Source organism: Hyla sarda, chromosome 8, assembly GCF_029499605.1.
Source record: "Hyla sarda isolate aHylSar1 chromosome 8, aHylSar1.hap1, whole genome shotgun sequence".
Lineage (NCBI taxonomy): Eukaryota > Metazoa > Chordata > Amphibia > Anura > Hylidae > Hyla > Hyla sarda.
Window position 1 is genome coordinate 97,389,395 of NC_079196.1, and position 20,936 is coordinate 97,410,330.

Consider the following 20,936-nt stretch of genomic DNA (forward strand, 5'->3'; position numbering starts at 1 on the left):
ATTTGTTCTCACTCACTCACTCACTCACTCAATCACTCACTCACTCATTCACTCTCACTCACTCTCACTCTCTCACTCACTCGCTCACTAAGTCAGTCTCTCTCTCTCTCTCTTTTTCTTTTTATATATATTTTTTTCCGTCTTCTTCTTCTTCTTCTTCTTCTTCTTCTTCTTCAGACCCTGTCATAGCACTAATGCCTTTCCAATACCACCAGCAGATGGAGACACTCCATTGCAACATTGGTTGTGAGCAGCAGTTTCTAAAAACAAATGCCTCATGGCGGATTTCCCATCCATCAATGGATGGTAAATTTTGTTTTTATCATTCACTGACCACAGAAACCAATGCATGGTCAAGCAACAGCAATGACACACCCTTGTGTATAGGCATGAGACCCTCATGTCATTTAACAGGATTCAGCACCACCCACAAGACAGCTACCTGTCATGTCATGTCAAACCTGCACAGGTGTGCTAGATTATTATTATTTAGTTTTATTTTATTTTTTTACACCAATCAGTGTGCAAACATGGTCATTAAAACGCTAAATGAATAGACGTTCATAAACCAGTCAGTGCAACTCATCATTTTGGTCTCCAATTCTCAAACTCAAATTCTCACCCACGGAGGATTAAATGAGAATCTTTCTTGTTTAACACTGGAATGGGGTGGTGCACTGTTCACTACCCGAAGATACTGCCACATCGGGTCAATGCATAGGGCGACAGAAGCAAGCTTCCAAATCAGCTCCCTTTCTCAAAAATCCATTTAATTTATGGTCCCCAGATAGGGAACGTATGTATCAGTATGTGCTCACAAGTCACCCAAGTGCAAGTATTCACACAAAAAAAAACGTGCCTCAGGATGCGATCTGTCGCAAGATCCTTTCTTTTTTTACACTTGATCTAAGCCAAAAGGCCTAGAGGGGATAACCGGGAAAGGGGTGGACCCAACCATGTCCCCTTCATGAGCACTCACATTACTCATAGGAATGGAAGGAAGGCTGGCAGCCAACCAGCCTCCCATACACTTTCTGGGTGGGTGGCAGTCAGCCACCCATACATACATACAGCACAGGCTAAACCCACATCATCACTTAAAAAAAGGACAGGCGACCATTGCACTCTGATGGAGCATTTAGCAATGCAATCCATAGCCTGGCTTTTGCCTGAACCCCCATCACTCCTCCTCTTGCATATAAGACAATATTTCAGATCTGCATATGAAAACAACACGCCTACCTTTGTTGCACATAGCTGCCTGCCTGTCTCTAGTTACCCCACTGGCTGTAGCTGCGTCCCTTCCGACATGGAATAACACCAACTGTAACGATAAACTGAAAATTAACAGTATAAACCTGCATCATTTTGGACTCTGGTATTTGCTGAATCCGGGTGACCTGACAATCGATGGTGGTGCCGCTGGTGATTCTGGCCTTCTTGGAATCTGTTGGGCCTATGTGTTAGCTCACACATCACTTGGGTATCCATGGTAACTACCACAACATGGTCATCTGCAGTTTACATCTAGCCCGTGGCATTGAATGGCATTTTAAAAGTGCTAAGGGTCCTGGTGCAATAATCCTCCCATGAGGATCAGCCTCAACGGCTTTGTAGATTGCACTCATGTCAGCAACTCCATATACATTTTTTTTTCTTCATGCTTCTTTCTTCATCCTTTTTTCTTTCTGTCATTCAGACTTTCATTCATTCGATCTCTCTCACTCACTTGCTTTAACTCATTTGTTCTCACTCACTCACTCACTCACTCACTCAATCACTCACTCACTCATTCACTCTCACTCACTCTCACTCTCTCACTCACTCGCTCACTAAGTCAGTCTCTCTCTCTCTCTCTCTTTTTCTTTTTATATATATTTTTTTCCGTCTTCTTCTTCTTCTTCTTCTTCAGACCCTGTCATAGCACTAATGCCTTTCCAATACCACCAGCAGATGGAGACACTCCATTGCAACATTGGTTGTGAGCAGCAGTTTCTAAAAACAAATGCCTCATGGCGGATTTCCCATCCATCAATGGATGGTAAATTTTGTCTTTATCATTCACTGACCACAGAAACCAATGCATGGTCAAGCAACAGCAATGACACACCCTTGTGTATAGGCATGAGACCCTCATGTCATTTAACAGGATTCAGCACCACCCACAAGACAGCTACCTGTCATGTCATGTCAAACCTGCACAGGTGTGCTAGATTATTATTATTTAGTTTTATTTTATTTTTTTACACCAATCAGTGTGCAAACATGGTCATTAAAACGCTAAATGAATAGACGTTCATAAACCAGTCAGTGCAACTCATCATTTTGGTCTCCAATTCTCAAACTCAAATTCTCACCCACGGAGGATTAAATGAGAATCTTTCTTGTTTAACACTGGAATGGGGTGGTGCACTGTTCACTACCCGAAGATACTGCCACATCGGGTCAATGCATAGGGCGACAGAAGCAAGCTTCCAAATCAGCTCCCTTTCTCAAAAATCCATTTAATTTATGGTCCCCAGATAGGGAACGTATGTATCAGTATGTGCTCACAAGTCACCCAAGTGCAAGTATTCACACAAAAAAAAACGTGCCTCAGGATGCGATCTGTCGCAAGATCCTTTCTTTTTTTACACTTGATCTAAGCCAAAAGGCCTAGAGGGGATAACCGGGAAAGGGGTGGACCCAACCATGTCCCCTTCATGAGCACTCACATTACTCATAGGAATGGAAGGAAGGCTGGCAGCCAACCAGCCTCCCATACACTTTCTGGGTGGGTGGCAGTCAGCCACCCATACATACATACAGCACAGGCTAAACCCACATCATCACTTAAAAAAAGGACAGGCGACCATTGCACTCTGATGGAGCATTTAGCAATGCAATCCATAGCCTGGCTTTTGCCTGAACCCCCATCACTCCTCCTCTTGCATATAAGACAATATTTCAGATCTGCATATGAAAACAACACGCCTACCTTTGTTGCACATAGCTGCCTGCCTGTCTCTAGTTACCCCACTGGCTGTAGCTGCGTCCCTTCCGACATGGAATAACACCAACTGTAACGATAAACTGAAAATTAACAGTATAAACCTGCATCATTTTGGACTCTGGTATTTGCTGAATCCGGGTGACCTGACAATCGATGGTGGTGCCGCTGGTGATTCTGGCCTTCTTGGAATCTGTTGGGCCTATGTGTTAGCTCACACATCACTTGGGTATCCATGGTAACTACCACAACATGGTCATCTGCAGTTTACATCTAGCCCGTGGCATTGAATGGCATTTTAAAAGTGCTAAGGGTCCTGGTGCAATAATCCTCCCATGAGGATCAGCCTCAACGGCTTTGTAGATTGCACTCATGTCAGCAACTCCATATACATTTTTTTTTCTTCATGCTTCTTTCTTCATCCTTTTTTCTTTCTGTCATTCAGACTTTCATTCATTCGATCTCTCTCACTCACTTGCTTTAACTCATTTGTTCTCACTCACTCACTCACTCACTCACTCAATCACTCACTCACTCATTCACTCTCACTCACTCTCACTCACTCTCACTCTCTCACTCACTCGCTCACTAAGTCAGTCTCTCTCTCTCTCTCTCTTTTTCTTTTTATATATATTTTTTTCCGTCTTCTTCTTCTTCTTCTTCTTCTTCTTCTTCTTCAGACCCTGTCATAGCACTAATGCCTTTCCAATACCACCAGCAGATGGAGACACTCCATTGCAACATTGGTTGTGAGCAGCAGTTTCTAAAAACAAATGCCTCATGGCGGATTTCCCATCCATCAATGGATGGTAAATTTTGTTTTTATCATTCACTGACCACAGAAACCAATGCATGGTCAAGCAACAGCAATGACACACCCTTGTGTATAGGCATGAGACCCTCATGTCATTTAACAGGATTCAGCACCACCCACAAGACAGCTACCTGTCATGTCATGTCAAACCTGCACAGGTGTGCTAGATTATTATTATTTAGTTTTATTTTATTTTTTTACACCAATCAGTGTGCAAACATGGTCATTAAAACGCTAAATGAATAGACGTTCATAAACCAGTCAGTGCAACTCATCATTTTGGTCTCCAATTCTCAAACTCAAATTCTCACCCACGGAGGATTAAATGAGAATCTTTCTTGTTTAACACTGGAATGGGGTGGTGCACTGTTCACTACCCGAAGATACTGCCACATCGGGTCAATGCATAGGGCGACAGAAGCAAGCTTCCAAATCAGCTCCCTTTCTCAAAAATCCATTTAATTTATGGTCCCCAGATAGGGAACGTATGTATCAGTATGTGCTCACAAGTCACCCAAGTGCAAGTATTCACACAAAAAAAAACGTGCCTCAGGATGCGATCTGTCGCAAGATCCTTTCTTTTTTTACACTTGATCTAAGCCAAAAGGCCTAGAGGGGATAACCGGGAAAGGGGTGGACCCAACCATGTCCCCTTCATGAGCACTCACATTACTCATAGGAATGGAAGGAAGGCTGGCAGCCAACCAGCCTCCCATACACTTTCTGGGTGGGTGGCAGTCAGCCACCCATACATACATACAGCACAGGCTAAACCCACATCATCACTTAAAAAAAGGACAGGCGACCATTGCACTCTGATGGAGCATTTAGCAATGCAATCCATAGCCTGGCTTTTGCCTGAACCCCCATCACTCCTCCTCTTGCATATAAGACAATATTTCAGATCTGCATATGAAAACAACACGCCTACCTTTGTTGCACATAGCTGCCTGCCTGTCTCTAGTTACCCCACTGGCTGTAGCTGCGTCCCTTCCGACATGGAATAACACCAACTGTAACGATAAACTGAAAATTAACAGTATAAACCTGCATCATTTTGGACTCTGGTATTTGCTGAATCCGGGTGACCTGACAATCGATGGTGGTGCCGCTGGTGATTCTGGCCTTCTTGGAATCTGTTGGGCCTATGTGTTAGCTCACACATCACTTGGGTATCCATGGTAACTACCACAACATGGTCATCTGCAGTTTACATCTAGCCCGTGGCATTGAATGGCATTTTAAAAGTGCTAAGGGTCCTGGTGCAATAATCCTCCCATGAGGATCAGCCTCAACGGCTTTGTAGATTGCACTCATGTCAGCAACTCCATATACATTTTTTTTTTCTTCATGCTTCTTTCTTCATCCTTTTTCTTTCTGTCATTCAGACTTTCATTCATTCGATCTCTCTCACTCACTTGCTTTAACTCATTTGTTCTCACTCACTCACTCACTCACTCACTCACTCAATCACTCACTCACTCATTCACTCTCACTCACTCTCACTCTCTCACTCACTCGCTCACTAAGTCAGTCTCTCTCTCTCTCTTTTTCTTTTTATATATATTTTTTTCCGTCTTCTTCTTCTTCTTCTTCTTCTTCTTCTTCTTCTTCAGACCCTGTCATAGCACTAATGCCTTTCCAATACCACCAGCAGATGGAGACACTCCATTGCAACATTGGTTGTGAGCAGCAGTTTCTAAAAACAAATGCCTCATGGCGGATTTCCCATCCATCAATGGATGGTAAATTTTGTTTTTATCATTCACTGACCACAGAAACCAATGCATGGTCAAGCAACAGCAATGACACACCCTTGTGTATAGGCATGAGACCCTCATGTCATTTAACAGGATTCAGCACCACCCACAAGACAGCTACCTGTCATGTCATGTCAAACCTGCACAGGTGTGCTAGATTATTATTATTTAGTTTTATTTTATTTTTTTACACCAATCAGTGTGCAAACATGGTCATTAAAACGCTAAATGAATAGACGTTCATAAACCAGTCAGTGCAACTCATCATTTTGGTCTCCAATTCTCAAACTCAAATTCTCACCCACGGAGGATTAAATGAGAATCTTTCTTGTTTAACACTGGAATGGGGTGGTGCACTGTTCACTACCCGAAGATACTGCCACATCGGGTCAATGCATAGGGCGACAGAAGCAAGCTTCCAAATCAGCTCCCTTTCTCAAAAATCCATTTAATTTATGGTCCCCAGATAGGGAACGTATGTATCAGTATGTGCTCACAAGTCACCCAAGTGCAAGTATTCACACAAAAAAAAACGTGCCTCAGGATGCGATCTGTCGCAAGATCCTTTCTTTTTTTACACTTGATCTAAGCCAAAAGGCCTAGAGGGGATAACCGGGAAAGGGGTGGACCCAACCATGTCCCCTTCATGAGCACTCACATTACTCATAGGAATGGAAGGAAGGCTGGCAGCCAACCAGCCTCCCATACACTTTCTGGGTGGGTGGCAGTCAGCCACCCATACATACATACAGCACAGGCTAAACCCACATCATCACTTAAAAAAAGGACAGGCGACCATTGCACTCTGATGGAGCATTTAGCAATGCAATCCATAGCCTGGCTTTTGCCTGAACCCCCATCACTCCTCCTCTTGCATATAAGACAATATTTCAGATCTGCATATGAAAACAACACGCCTACCTTTGTTGCACATAGCTGCCTGCCTGTCTCTAGTTACCCCACTGGCTGTAGCTGCGTCCCTTCCGACATGGAATAACACCAACTGTAACGATAAACTGAAAATTAACAGTATAAACCTGCATCATTTTGGACTCTGGTATTTGCTGAATCCGGGTGACCTGACAATCGATGGTGGTGCCGCTGGTGATTCTGGCCTTCTTGGAATCTGTTGGGCCTATGTGTTAGCTCACACATCACTTGGGTATCCATGGTAACTACCACAACATGGTCATCTGCAGTTTACATCTAGCCCGTGGCATTGAATGGCATTTTAAAAGTGCTAAGGGTCCTGGTGCAATAATCCTCCCATGAGGATCAGCCTCAACGGCTTTGTAGATTGCACTCATGTCAGCAACTCCATATACATTTTTTTTTCTTCATGCTTCTTTCTTCATCCTTTTTTCTTTCTGTCATTCAGACTTTCATTCATTCGATCTCTCTCACTCACTTGCTTTAACTCATTTGTTCTCACTCACTCACTCACTCACTCAATCACTCACTCACTCATTCACTCTCACTCACTCTCACTCTCTCACTCACTCGCTCACTAAGTCAGTCTCTCTCTCTCTCTTTTTCTATTTATATATATTTTTTTCCGTCTTCTTCTTCTTCTTCTTCTTCTTCTTCTTCAGACCCTGTCATAGCACTAATGCCTTTCCAATACCACCAGCAGATGGAGACACTCCATTGCAACATTGGTTGTGAGCAGCAGTTTCTAAAAACAAATGCCTCATGGCGGATTTCCCATCCATCAATGGATGGTAAATTTTGTTTTTATCATTCACTGACCACAGAAACCAATGCATGGTCAAGCAACAGCAATGACACACCCTTGTGTATAGGCATGAGACCCTCATGTCATTTAACAGGATTCAGCACCACCCACAAGACAGCTACCTGTCATGTCATGTCAAACCTGCACAGGTGTGCTAGATTATTATTATTTAGTTTTATTTTATTTTTTTACACCAATCAGTGTGCAAACATGGTCATTAAAACGCTAAATGAATAGACGTTCATAAACCAGTCAGTGCAACTCATCATTTTGGTCTCCGATTCTCAAACTCAAATTCTCACCCACGGAGGATTAAATGAGAATCTTTCTTGTTTAACACTGGAATGGGGTGGTGCACTGTTCACTACCCGAAGATACTGCCACATCGGGTCAATGCATAGGGCGACAGAAGCAAGCTTCCAAATCAGCTCCCTTTCTCAAAAATCCATTTAATTTATGGTCCCCAGATAGGGAACGTATGTATCAGTATGTGCTCACAAGTCACCCAAGTGCAAGTATTCACACAAAAAAAAACGTGCCTCAGGATGCGATCTGTCGCAAGATCCTTTCTTTTTTTACACTTGATCTAAGCCAAAAGGCCTAGAAGGGATAACCGGGAAAGGGGTGGACCCAACCATGTCCCCTTCATGAGCACTCACATTACTCATAGGAATGGAAGGAAGGCTGGCAGCCAACCAGCCTCCCATACACTTTCTGGGTGGGTGGCAGTCAGCCACCCATACATACATACAGCACAGGCTAAACCCACATCATCACTTAAAAAAAGGACAGGCGACCATTGCACTCTGATGGAGCATTTAGCAATGCAATCCATAGCCTGGCTTTTGCCTGAACCCCCATCACTCCTCCTCTTGCATATAAGACAATATTTCAGATCTGCATATGAAAACAACACGCCTACCTTTGTTGCACATAGCTGCCTGCCTGTCTCTAGTTACCCCACTGGCTGTAGCTGCGTCCCTTCCGACATGGAATAACACCAACTGTAACGATAAACTGAAAATTAACAGTATAAACCTGCATCATTTTGGACTCTGGTATTTGCTGAATCCGGGTGACCTGACAATCGATGGTGGTGCCGCTGGTGATTCTGGCCTTCTTGGAATCTGTTGGGCCTATGTGTTAGCTCACACATCACTTGGGTATCCATGGTAACTACCACAACATGGTCATCTGCAGTTTACATCTAGCCCGTGGCATTGAATGGCATTTTAAAAGTGCTAAGGGTCCTGGTGCAATAATCCTCCCATGAGGATCAGCCTCAACGGCTTTGTAGATTGCACTCATGTCAGCAACTCCATATACATTTTTTTTTCTTCATGCTTCTTTCTTCATCCTTTTTTCTTTCTGTCATTCAGACTTTCATTCATTCGATCTCTCTCACTCACTTGCTTTAACTCATTTGTTCTCACTCACTCACTCACTCACTCAATCACTCACTCACTCATTCACTCTCACTCACTCTCACTCTCTCACTCACTCGCTCACTAAGTCAGTCTCTCTCTCTCTCTCTCTTTTTCTTTTTATATATATTTTTTTCCGTCTTCTTCTTCTTCTTCTTCTTCTTCTTCTTCAGACCCTGTCATAGCACTAATGCCTTTCCAATACCACCAGCAGATGGAGACACTCCATTGCAACATTGGTTGTGAGCAGCAGTTTCTAAAAACAAATGCCTCATGGCGGATTTCCCATCCATCAATGGATGGTAAATTTTGTTTTTATCATTCACTGACCACAGAAACCAATGCATGGTCAAGCAACAGCAATGACACACCCTTGTGTATAGGCATGAGACCCTCATGTCATTTAACAGGATTCAGCACCACCCACAAGACAGCTACCTGTCATGTCATGTCAAACCTGCACAGGTGTGCTAGATTATTATTATTTAGTTTTATTTTATTTTTTTACACCAATCAGTGTGCAAACATGGTCATTAAAACGCTAAATGAATAGACGTTCATAAACCAGTCAGTGCAACTCATCATTTTGGTCTCCAATTCTCAAACTCAAATTCTCACCCACGGAGGATTAAATGAGAATCTTTCTTGTTTAACACTGGAATGGGGTGGTGCACTGTTCACTACCCGAAGATACTGCCACATCGGGTCAATGCATAGGGCGACAGAAGCAAGCTTCCAAATCAGCTCCCTTTCTCAAAAATCCATTTAATTTATGGTCCCCAGATAGGGAACGTATGTATCAGTATGTGCTCACAAGTCACCCAAGTGCAAGTATTCACACAAAAAAAAAACGTGCCTCAGGATGCGATCTGTCGCAAGATCCTTTCTTTTTTTACACTTGATCTAAGCCAAAAGGCCTAGAGGGGATAACCGGGAAAGGGGTGGACCCAACCATGTCCCCTTCATGAGCACTCACATTACTCATAGGAATGGAAGGAAGGCTGGCAGCCAACCAGCCTCCCATACACTTTCTGGGTGGGTGGCAGTCAGCCACCCATACATACATACAGCACAGGCTAAACCCACATCATCACTTAAAAAAAGGACAGGCGACCATTGCACTCTGATGGAGCATTTAGCAATGCAATCCATAGCCTGGCTTTTGCCTGAACCCCCATCACTCCTCCTCTTGCATATAAGACAATATTTCAGATCTGCATATGAAAACAACACGCCTACCTTTGTTGCACATAGCTGCCTGCCTGTCTCTAGTTACCCCACTGGCTGTAGCTGCGTCCCTTCCGACATGGAATAACACCAACTGTAACGATAAACTGAAAATTAACAGTATAAACCTGCATCATTTTGGACTCTGGTATTTGCTGAATCCGGGTGACCTGACAATCGATGGTGGTGCCGCTGGTGATTCTGGCCTTCTTGGAATCTGTTGGGCCTATGTGTTAGCTCACACATCACTTGGGTATCCATGGTAACTACCACAACATGGTCATCTGCAGTTTACATCTAGCCCGTGGCATTGAATGGCATTTTAAAAGTGCTAAGGGTCCTGGTGCAATAATCCTCCCATGAGGATCAGCCTCAACGGCTTTGTAGATTGCACTCATGTCAGCAACTCCATATACATTTTTTTTTCTTCATGCTTCTTTCTTCATCCTTTTTTCTTTCTGTCATTCAGACTTTCATTCATTCGATCTCTCTCACTCACTTGCTTTAACTCATTTGTTCTCACTCACTCACTCACTCAATCACTCACTCACTCATTCACTCTCACTCACTCTCACTCTCTCACTCACTCGCTCACTAAGTCAGTCTCTCTCTCTCTCTCTCTTTTTCTTTTTATATATATTTTTTTCCGTCTTCTTCTTCTTCTTCTTCTTCTTCTTCTTCTTCTTCAGACCCTGTCATAGCACTAATGCCTTTCCAATACCACCAGCAGATGGAGACACTCCATTGCAACATTGGTTGTGAGCAGCAGTTTCTAAAAACAAATGCCTCATGGCGGATTTCCCATCCATCAATGGATGGTAAATTTTGTTTTTATCATTCACTGACCACAGAAACCAATGCATGGTCAAGCAACAGCAATGACACACCCTTGTGTATAGGCATGAGACCCTCATGTCATTTAACAGGATTCAGCACCACCCACAAGACAGCTACCTGTCATGTCATGTCAAACCTGCACAGGTGTGCTAGATTATTATTATTTAGTTTTATTTTATTTTTTTACACCAATCAGTGTGCAAACATGGTCATTAAAACGCTAAATGAATAGACGTTCATAAACCAGTCAGTGCAACTCATCATTTTGGTCTCCAATTCTCAAACTCAAATTCTCACCCACGGAGGATTAAATGAGAATCTTTCTTGTTTAACACTGGAATGGGGTGGTGCACTGTTCACTACCCGAAGATACTGCCACATCGGGTCAATGCATAGGGCGACAGAAGCAAGCTTCCAAATCAGCTCCCTTTCTCAAAAATCCATTTAATTTATGGTCCCCAGATAGGGAACGTATGTATCAGTATGTGCTCACAAGTCACCCAAGTGCAAGTATTCACACAAAAAAAAACGTGCCTCAGGATGCGATCTGTCGCAAGATCCTTTCTTTTTTTACACTTGATCTAAGCCAAAAGGCCTAGAGGGGATAACCGGGAAAGGGGTGGACCCAACCATGTCCCCTTCATGAGCACTCACATTACTCATAGGAATGGAAGGAAGGCTGGCAGCCAACCAGCCTCCCATACACTTTCTGGGTGGGTGGCAGTCAGCCACCCATACATACATACAGCACAGGCTAAACCCACATCATCACTTAAAAAAAGGACAGGCGACCATTGCACTCTGATGGAGCATTTAGCAATGCAATCCATAGCCTGGCTTTTGCCTGAACCCCCATCACTCCTCCTCTTGCATATAAGACAATATTTCAGATCTGCATATGAAAACAACACGCCTACCTTTGTTGCACATAGCTGCCTGCCTGTCTCTAGTTACCCCACTGGCTGTAGCTGCGTCCCTTCCGACATGGAATAACACCAACTGTAACGATAAACTGAAAATTAACAGTATAAACCTGCATCATTTTGGACTCTGGTATTTGCTGAATCCGGGTGACCTGACAATCGATGGTGGTGCCGCTGGTGATTCTGGCCTTCTTGGAATCTGTTGGGCCTATGTGTTAGCTCACACATCACTTGGGTATCCATGGTAACTACCACAACATGGTCATCTGCAGTTTACATCTAGCCCGTGGCATTGAATGGCATTTTAAAAGTGCTAAGGGTCCTGGTGCAATAATCCTCCCATGAGGATCAGCCTCAACGGCTTTGTAGATTGCACTCATGTCAGCAACTCCATATACATTTTTTTTTCTTCATGCTTCTTTCTTCATCCTTTTTTCTTTCTGTCATTCAGACTTTCATTCATTCGATCTCTCTCACTCACTTGCTTTAACTCATTTGTTCTCACTCACTCACTCACTCACTCAATCACTCACTCACTCATTCACTCTCACTCACTCTCACTCTCTCACTCACTCGCTCACTAAGTCAGTCTCTCTCTCTCTCTCTCTTTTTCTTTTTATATATATTTTTTTCCGTCTTCTTCTTCTTCTTCAGACCCTGTCATAGCACTAATGCCTTTCCAATACCACCAGCAGATGGAGACACTCCATTGCAACATTGGTTGTGAGCAGCAGTTTCTAAAAACAAATGCCTCATGGCGGATTTCCCATCCATCAATGGATGGTAAATTTTGTTTTTATCATTCACTGACCACAGAAACCAATGCATGGTCAAGCAACAGCAATGACACACCCTTGTGTATAGGCATGAGACCCTCATGTCATTTAACAGGATTCAGCACCACCCACAAGACAGCTACCTGTCATGTCATGTCAAACCTGCACAGGTGTGCTAGATTATTATTATTTAGTTTTATTTTATTTTTTTACACCAATCAGTGTGCAAACATGGTCATTAAAACGCTAAATGAATAGACGTTCATAAACCAGTCAGTGCAACTCATCATTTTGGTCTCCAATTCTCAAACTCAAATTCTCACCCACGGAGGATTAAATGAGAATCTTTCTTGTTTAACACTGGAATGGGGTGGTGCACTGTTCACTACCCGAAGATACTGCCACATCGGGTCAATGCATAGGGCGACAGAAGCAAGCTTCCAAATCAGCTCCCTTTCTCAAAAATCCATTTAATTTATGGTCCCCAGATAGGGAACGTATGTATCAGTATGTGCTCACAAGTCACCCAAGTGCAAGTATTCACACAAAAAAAAACGTGCCTCAGGATGCGATCTGTCGCAAGATCCTTTCTTTTTTTACACTTGATCTAAGCCAAAAGGCCTAGAGGGGATAACCGGGAAAGGGGTGGACCCAACCATGTCCCCTTCATGAGCACTCACATTACTCATAGGAATGGAAGGAAGGCTGGCAGCCAACCAGCCTCCCATACACTTTCTGGGTGGGTGGCAGTCAGCCACCCATACATACATACAGCACAGGCTAAACCCACATCATCACTTAAAAAAAGGACAGGCGACCATTGCACTCTGATGGAGCATTTAGCAATGCAATCCATAGCCTGGCTTTTGCCTGAACCCCCATCACTCCTCCTCTTGCATATAAGACAATATTTCAGATCTGCATATGAAAACAACACGCCTACCTTTGTTGCACATAGCTGCCTGCCTGTCTCTAGTTACCCCACTGGCTGTAGCTGCGTCCCTTCCGACATGGAATAACACCAACTGTAACGATAAACTGAAAATTAACAGTATAAACCTGCATCATTTTGGACTCTGGTATTTGCTGAATCCGGGTGACCTGACAATCGATGGTGGTGCCGCTGGTGATTCTGGCCTTCTTGGAATCTGTTGGGCCTATGTGTTAACTCACACATCACTTGGGTATCCATGGTAACTACCACAACATGGTCATCTGCAGTTTACATCTAGCCCGTGGCATTGAATGGCATTTTAAAAGTGCTAAGGGTCCTGGTGCAATAATCCTCCCATGAGGATCAGCCTCAACGGCTTTGTAGATTGCACTCATGTCAGCAACTCCATATACATTTTTTTTTCTTCATGCTTCTTTCTTCATCCTTTTTTCTTTCTGTCATTCAGACTTTCATTCATTCGATCTCTCTCACTCACTTGCTTTAACTCATTTGTTCTCACTCACTCACTCACTCACTCACTCAATCACTCACTCACTCATTCACTCTCACTCACTCTCACTCTCTCACTCACTCGCTCACTAAGTCAGTCTCTCTCTCTCTCTCTCTGTTTCTTTTTATATATATTTTTTTCCGTCTTCTTCTTCTTCTTCTTCTTCTTCTTCAGACCCTGTCATAGCACTAATGCCTTTCCAATACCACCAGCAGATGGAGACACTCCATTGCAACATTGGTTGTGAGCAGCAGTTTCTAAAAACAAATGCCTCATGGCGGATTTCCCATCCATCAATGGATGGTAAATTTTGTTTTTATCATTCACTGACCACAGAAACCAATGCATGGTCAAGCAACAGCAATGACACACCCTTGTGTATAGGCATGAGACCCTCATGTCATTTAACAGGATTCAGCACCACCCACAAGACAGCTACCTGTCATGTCATGTCAAACCTGCACAGGTGTGCTAGATTATTATTATTTAGTTTTATTTTATTTTTTTACACCAATCAGTGTGCAAACATGGTCATTAAAACGCTAAATGAATAGACGTTCATAAACCAGTCAGTGCAACTCATCATTTTGGTCTCCAATTCTCAAACTCAAATTCTCACCCACGGAGGATTAAATGAGAATCTTTCTTGTTTAACACTGGAATGGGGTGGTGCACTGTTCACTACCCGAAGATACTGCCACATCGGGTCAATGCATAGGGCGACAGAAGCAAGCTTCCAAATCAGCTCCCTTTCTCAAAAATCCATTTAATTTATGGTCCCCAGATAGGGAATGTATGTATCAGTATGTGCTCACAAGTCACCCAAGTGCAAGTATTCACACAAAAAAAAACGTGCCTCAGGATGCGATCTGTCGCAAGATCCTTTCTTTTTTTACACTTGATCTAAGCCAAAAGGCCTAGAGGGGATAACCGGGAAAGGGGTGGACCCAACCATGTCCCCTTCATGAGCACTCACATTACTCATAGGAATGGAAGGAAGGCTGGCAGCCAACCAGCCTCCCATACACTTTCTGGGTGGGTGGCAGTCAGCCACCCATACATACATACAGCACAGGCTAAACCCACATCATCACTTAAAAAAAGGACAGGCGACCATTGCACTCTGATGGAGCATTTAGCAATGCAATCCATAGCCTGGCTTTTGCCTGAACCCCCATCACTCCTCCTCTTGCATATAAGACAATATTTCAGATCTGCATATGAAAACAACACGCCTACCTTTGTTGCACATAGCTGCCTGCCTGTCTCTAGTTACCCCACTGGCTGTAGCTGCGTCCCTTCCGACATGGAATAACACCAACTGTAACGATAAACTGAAAATTAACAGTATAAACCTGCATCATTTTGGACTCTGGTATTTGCTGAATCCGGGTGACCTGACAATCGATGGTGGTGCCGCTGGTGATTCTGGCCTTCTTGGAATCTGTTGGGCCTATGTGTTAGCTCACACATCACTTGGGTATCCATGGTAACTACCACAACATGGTCATCTGCAGTTTACATCTAGCCCGTGGCATTGAATGGCATTTTAAAAGTGCTAAGGGTCCTGGTGCAATAATCCTCCCATGAGGATCAGCCTCAACGGCTTTGTAGATTGCACTCATGTCAGCAACTCCATATACATTTTTTTTTCTTCATGCTTCTTTCTTCATCCTTTTTTCTTTCTGTCATTCAGACTTTCATTCATTCGATCTCTCTCACTCACTTGCTTTAACTCATTTGTTCTCACTCACTCACTCACTCACTCAATCACTCACTCACTCATTCACTCTCACTCACTCTCACTCTCTCACTCACTCGCTCACTAAGTCAGTCTCTCTCTCTCTCTCTCTTTTTCTTTTTATATATATTTTTTTCCGTCTTCTTCTTCTTCTTCTTCTTCTTCAGACCCTGTCATAGCACTAATGCCTTTCCAATACCACCAGCAGATGGAGACACTCCATTGCAACATTGGTTGTGAGCAGCAGTTTCTAAAAACAAATGCCTCATGGCGGATTTCCCATCCATCAATGGATGGTAAATTTTGTTTTTATCATTCACTGACCACAGAAACCAATGCATGGTCAAGCAACAGCAATGACACACCCTTGTGTATAGGCATGAGACCCTCATGTCATTTAACAGGATTCAGCACCACCCACAAGACAGCTACCTGTCATGTCATGTCAAACCTGCACAGGTGTGCTAGATTATTATTATTTAGTTTTATTTTATTTTTTTACACCAATCAGTGTGCAAACATGGTCATTAAAACGCTAAATGAATAGACGTTCATAAACCAGTCAGTGCAACTCATCATTTTGGTCTCCAATTCTCAAACTCAAATTCTCACCCACGGAGGATTAAATGAGAATCTTTCTTGTTTAACACTGGAATGGGGTGGTGCACTGTTCACTACCCGAAGATACTGCCACATCGGGTCAATGCATAGGGCGACAGAAGCAAGCTTCCAAATCAGCTCCCTTTCTCAAAAATCCATTTAATTTATGGTCCCCAGATAGGGAACGTATGTATCAGTATGTGCTCACAAGTCACCCAAGTGCAAGTATTCACACAAAAAAAAAACGTGCCTCAGGATGCGATCTGTCGCAAGATCCTTTCTTTTTTTACACTTGATCTAAGCCAAAAGGCCTAGAGGGGATAACCGGGAAAGGGGTGGACCCAACCATGTCCCCTTCATGAGCACTCACATTACTCATAGGAATGGAAGGAAGGCTGGCAGCCAACCAGCCTCCCATACACTTTCTGGGTGGGTGGCAGTCAGCCACCCATGCATACATACAGCACAGGCTAAACCCACATCATCACTTAAAAAAAGGACAGGCGACCATTGCACTCTGATGGAGCATTTAGCAATGCAATCCATAGCCTGGCTTTTGCCTGAACCCCCATCACTCCTCCTCTTGCATATAAGACAATATTTCAGATCTGCATATGAAAACAACACGCCTACCTTTGTTGCACATAGCTGCCTGCCTGTCTCTAGTTACCCCACTGGCTGTAGCTGCGTCCCTTCCGACATGGAATAACACCAACTGTAACGATAAACTGAAAATTAACAGTATAAACCTGCATCATTTTGGACTCTGGTATTTGCTGAATCCGGGTGACCTGACAATCGATGGTGGTGCCGCTGGTGATTCTGGCCTTCTTGGAATCTGTTGGGCCTATGTGTTAGCTCACACATCACTTGGGTATCCATGGTAACTACCACAACATGGTCATCTGCAGTTTACATCTAGCCCGTGGCATTGAATGGCATTTTAAAAGTGCTAAGGGTCCTGGTGCAATAATCCTCCCATGAGGATCAGCCTCAACGGCTTTGTAGATTGCACTCATGTCAGCAACTCCATATACATTTTTTTTTCTTCATGCTTCTTTCTTCATCCTTTTTTCTTTCTGTCATTCAGACTTTCATTCATTCGATCTCTCTCACTCACTTGCTTTAACTCATTTGTTCTCACTCACTCACTCACTCACTCAATCACTCACTCACTCATTCACTCTCACTCACTCTCACTCTCTCACTCACTCGCTCACTAAGTCAGTCTCTCTCTCTCTCTCTCTTTTTCTTTTTATATATATTTTTTTCCGTCTTCTTCTTCTTCTTCTTCTTCTTCTTCAGACCCTGTCATAGCACTAATGCCTTTCCAATACCACCAGCAGATGGAGACACTCCATTGCAACATTGGTTGTGAGCAGCAGTTTCTAAAAACAAATGCCTCATGGCGGATTTCCCATCCATCAATGGATGGTAAATTTTGTTTTTATCATTCACTGACCACAGAAACCAATGCATGGTCAAGCAACAGCAATGACACACCCTTGTGTATAGGCATGAGACCCTCATGTCATTTAACAGGATTCAGCACCACCCACAAGACAGCTACCTGTCATGTCATGTCAAACCTGCACAGGTGTGCTAGATTATTATTATTTAGTTTTATTTTATTTTTTTACACCAATCAGTGTGCAAACATGGTCATTAAAACGCTAAATGAATAGACGTTCATAAACCAGTCAGTGCAACTCATCATTTTGGTCTCCAATTCTCAAACTCAAATTCTCACCCACGGAGGATTAAATGAGAATCTTTCTTGTTTAACACTGGAATGGGGTGGTGCACTGTTCACTACCCGAAGATACTGCCACATCGGGTCAATGCATAGGGCGACAGAAGCAAGCTTCCAAATCAGCTCCCTTTCTCAAAAATCCATTTAATTTATGGTCCCCAGATAGGGAACGTATGTATCAGTATGTGCTCACAAGTCACCCAAGTGCAAGTATTCACACAAAAAAAAAACGTGCCTCAGGATGCGATCTGTCGCAAGATCCTTTCTTTTTTTACACTTGATCTAAGCCAAAAGGCCTAGAGGGGATAACCGGGAAAGGGGTGGACCCAACCATGTCCCCTTCATGAGCACTCACATTACTCATAGGAATGGAAGGAAGGCTGGCAGCCAACCAGCCTCCCATACACTTTCTGGGTGGGTGGCAGTCAGCCACCCATACATACATACAGCACAGGCTAAACCCACATCATCACTTAAAAAAAGGACAGGCGACCATTGCACTCTGATGGAGCATTTAGCAATGCAATCCATAGCCTGGCTTTTGCCTGAACCCCCATCACTCCTCCTCTTGCATATAAGACAATATTTCAGATCTGCATATGAAAACAACACGCCTACCTTTGTTGCACATAGCTGCCTGCCTGTCTCTAGTTACCCCACTGGCTGTAGCTGCGTCCCTTCCGACATGGAATAACACCAACTGTAACGATAAACTGAAAATTAACAGTATAAACCTGCATCATTTTGGACTCTGGTATTTGCTGAATCCGGGTGACCTGACAATCGATGGTGGTGCCGCTGGTGATTCTGGCCTTCTTGGAATCTGTTGGGCCTATGTGTTAGCTCACACATCACTTGGGTATCCATGGTAACTACCACAACATGGTCATCTGCAGTTTACATCTAGCCCGTGGCATTGAATGGCATTTTAAAAGTGCTAAGGGTCCTGGTGCAATAATCCTCCCATGAGGATCAGCCTCAACGGCTTTGTAGATTGCACTCATGTCAGCAACTCCATATACATTTTTTTTTCTTCATGCTTCTTTCTTCATCCTTTTTTCTTTCTGTCATTCAGACTTTCATTCATTCGATCTCTCTCACTCACTTGCTTTAACTCATTTGTTCTCACTCACTCACTCACTCACTCAATCACTCACTCACTCATTCACTCTCACTCACTCTCACTCTCTCACTCACTCGCTCACTAAGTCAGTCTCTCTCTCTCTCTCTCTTTTTCTTTTTATATATATTTTTTTCCGTCTTCTTCTTCTTCTTCTTCTTCTTCTTCAGACCCTGTCATAGCACTAATGCCTTTCCAATACCACCAGCAGATGGAGACACTCCATTGCAACATTGGTTGTGAGCAGCAGTTTCTAAAAACAAATGCCTCATGGCGGATTTCCCATCCATCAATGGATGGTAAATTTTGTTTTTATCATTCACTGACCACAGAAACCAATGCATGGTCAAGCAACAGCAATGACACACCCTTGTGTATAGGCATGAGACCCTCATGTCATTTAACAGGATTCAGCACCACCCACAAGACAGCTACCTGTCATGTCATGTCAAACCTGCACAGGTGTGCTAGATTATTATTATTTAGTTTTATTTTATTTTTTTACACCAATCAGTGTGCAAACATGGTCATTAAAACGCTAAATGAATAGACGTTCATAAACCAGTCAGTGCAACTCATCATTTTGGTCTCCAATTCTCAAACTCAAATTCTCACCCACGGAGGATTAAATGAGAATCTTTCTTGTTTAACACTGGAATGGGGTGGTGCACTGTTCACTACCCGAAGATACTGCCACATCGGGTCAATGCATAGGGCGACAGAAGCAAGCTTCCAAATCAGCTCCCTTTCTCAAAAATCCATTTAATTTATGGTCCCCAGATAGGGAACGTATGTATCAGTATGTGCTCACAAGTCACCCAAGTGCAAGTATTCACACAAAAAAAAACGTGCCTCAGGATGCGATCTGTCGCAAGATCCTTTCTTTTTTTACACTTGATCTAAGCCAAAAGGCCTAGAGGGGATAACCGGGAAAGGGGTGGACCCAACCATGTCCCCTTCATGAGCACTCACATTACTCATAGGAATGGAAGGAAGGCTGGCAGCCAACCAGCCTCCCATACACTTTCTGGGTGGGTGGCAGTCAGCCACCCATACATACATACAGCACAGGCTAAACCCACATCATCACTTAAAAAAAGGACAGGCGACCATTGCACTCTGATGGAGCATTTAGCAATGCAATCCATAGCCTGGCTTTTGCCTGAACCCCCATCACTCCTCCTCTTGCATATAAGACAATATTTCAGATCTGCATATGAAAACAACACGCCTACCTTTGTTGCACATAGCTGCCTGCCTGTCTCTAGTTACCCCACTGGCTGTAGCTGCGTCCCTTCCGACATGGAATAACACCAACTGTAACGATAAACTGAAAATTAACAGTATAAACCTGCATCATTTTGGACTCTGGTATTTGCTGAATCCGGGTGACCTGACAATCGATGGTGGTGCCGCTGGTGATTCTGGCCTTCTTGGAATCTGTTGGGCCTATGTGTTAGCTCACACATCACTTGGGTATCCATGGTAACTACCACAACATGGTCATCTGCAGTTTACATCTAGCCCGTGGCATTGAATGGCATTTTAAAAGTGCTAAGGGTCCTGGTGCAATAATCCTCCCATGAGGATCAGCCTCAACGGCTTTGTAGATTGCACTCATGTCAGCAACTCCATATACATTTTTTTTTCTTCATGCTTCTTTCTTCATCCTTTTTTCTTTCTGTCATTCAGACTTTCATTCATTCGATCTCTCTCACTCACTTGCTTTAACTCATTTGTTCTCACTCACTCACTCACTCACTCAATCACTCACTCACTCATTCACTCTCAC

General features: G+C 43.4%; 12 pseudogenes; all 12 read right to left on the minus strand.

Annotated features, from left to right (window-relative positions):
• Window positions 1-667: 667 nt before the first annotated feature.
• Window positions 668-931, minus strand: LOC130285751 (U2 spliceosomal RNA; annotated as a pseudogene).
• Window positions 932-2,402: 1,471 nt separating this feature from the next.
• On the minus strand, window positions 2,403-2,666 carry LOC130285752 (U2 spliceosomal RNA; annotated as a pseudogene).
• Window positions 2,667-4,159: 1,493 nt separating this feature from the next.
• LOC130285753 (U2 spliceosomal RNA) lies at window positions 4,160-4,423 on the minus strand (annotated as a pseudogene).
• A 1,486-nt stretch (window positions 4,424-5,909) lies between these two features.
• LOC130285754 (U2 spliceosomal RNA) lies at window positions 5,910-6,173 on the minus strand (annotated as a pseudogene).
• Window positions 6,174-7,645: 1,472 nt separating this feature from the next.
• LOC130285981 (U2 spliceosomal RNA) lies at window positions 7,646-7,909 on the minus strand (annotated as a pseudogene).
• Window positions 7,910-9,385: 1,476 nt separating this feature from the next.
• On the minus strand, window positions 9,386-9,650 carry LOC130287834 (U2 spliceosomal RNA; annotated as a pseudogene).
• Window positions 9,651-11,128: 1,478 nt separating this feature from the next.
• Window positions 11,129-11,392, minus strand: LOC130285755 (U2 spliceosomal RNA; annotated as a pseudogene).
• Window positions 11,393-12,853: 1,461 nt separating this feature from the next.
• Window positions 12,854-13,117, minus strand: LOC130285756 (U2 spliceosomal RNA; annotated as a pseudogene).
• Window positions 13,118-14,594: 1,477 nt separating this feature from the next.
• Window positions 14,595-14,858, minus strand: LOC130289307 (U2 spliceosomal RNA; annotated as a pseudogene).
• Window positions 14,859-16,328: 1,470 nt separating this feature from the next.
• On the minus strand, window positions 16,329-16,593 carry LOC130287836 (U2 spliceosomal RNA; annotated as a pseudogene).
• A 1,473-nt stretch (window positions 16,594-18,066) lies between these two features.
• On the minus strand, window positions 18,067-18,331 carry LOC130287837 (U2 spliceosomal RNA; annotated as a pseudogene).
• Window positions 18,332-19,804: 1,473 nt separating this feature from the next.
• LOC130285757 (U2 spliceosomal RNA) lies at window positions 19,805-20,068 on the minus strand (annotated as a pseudogene).
• Window positions 20,069-20,936: the final 868 nt, after the last annotated feature.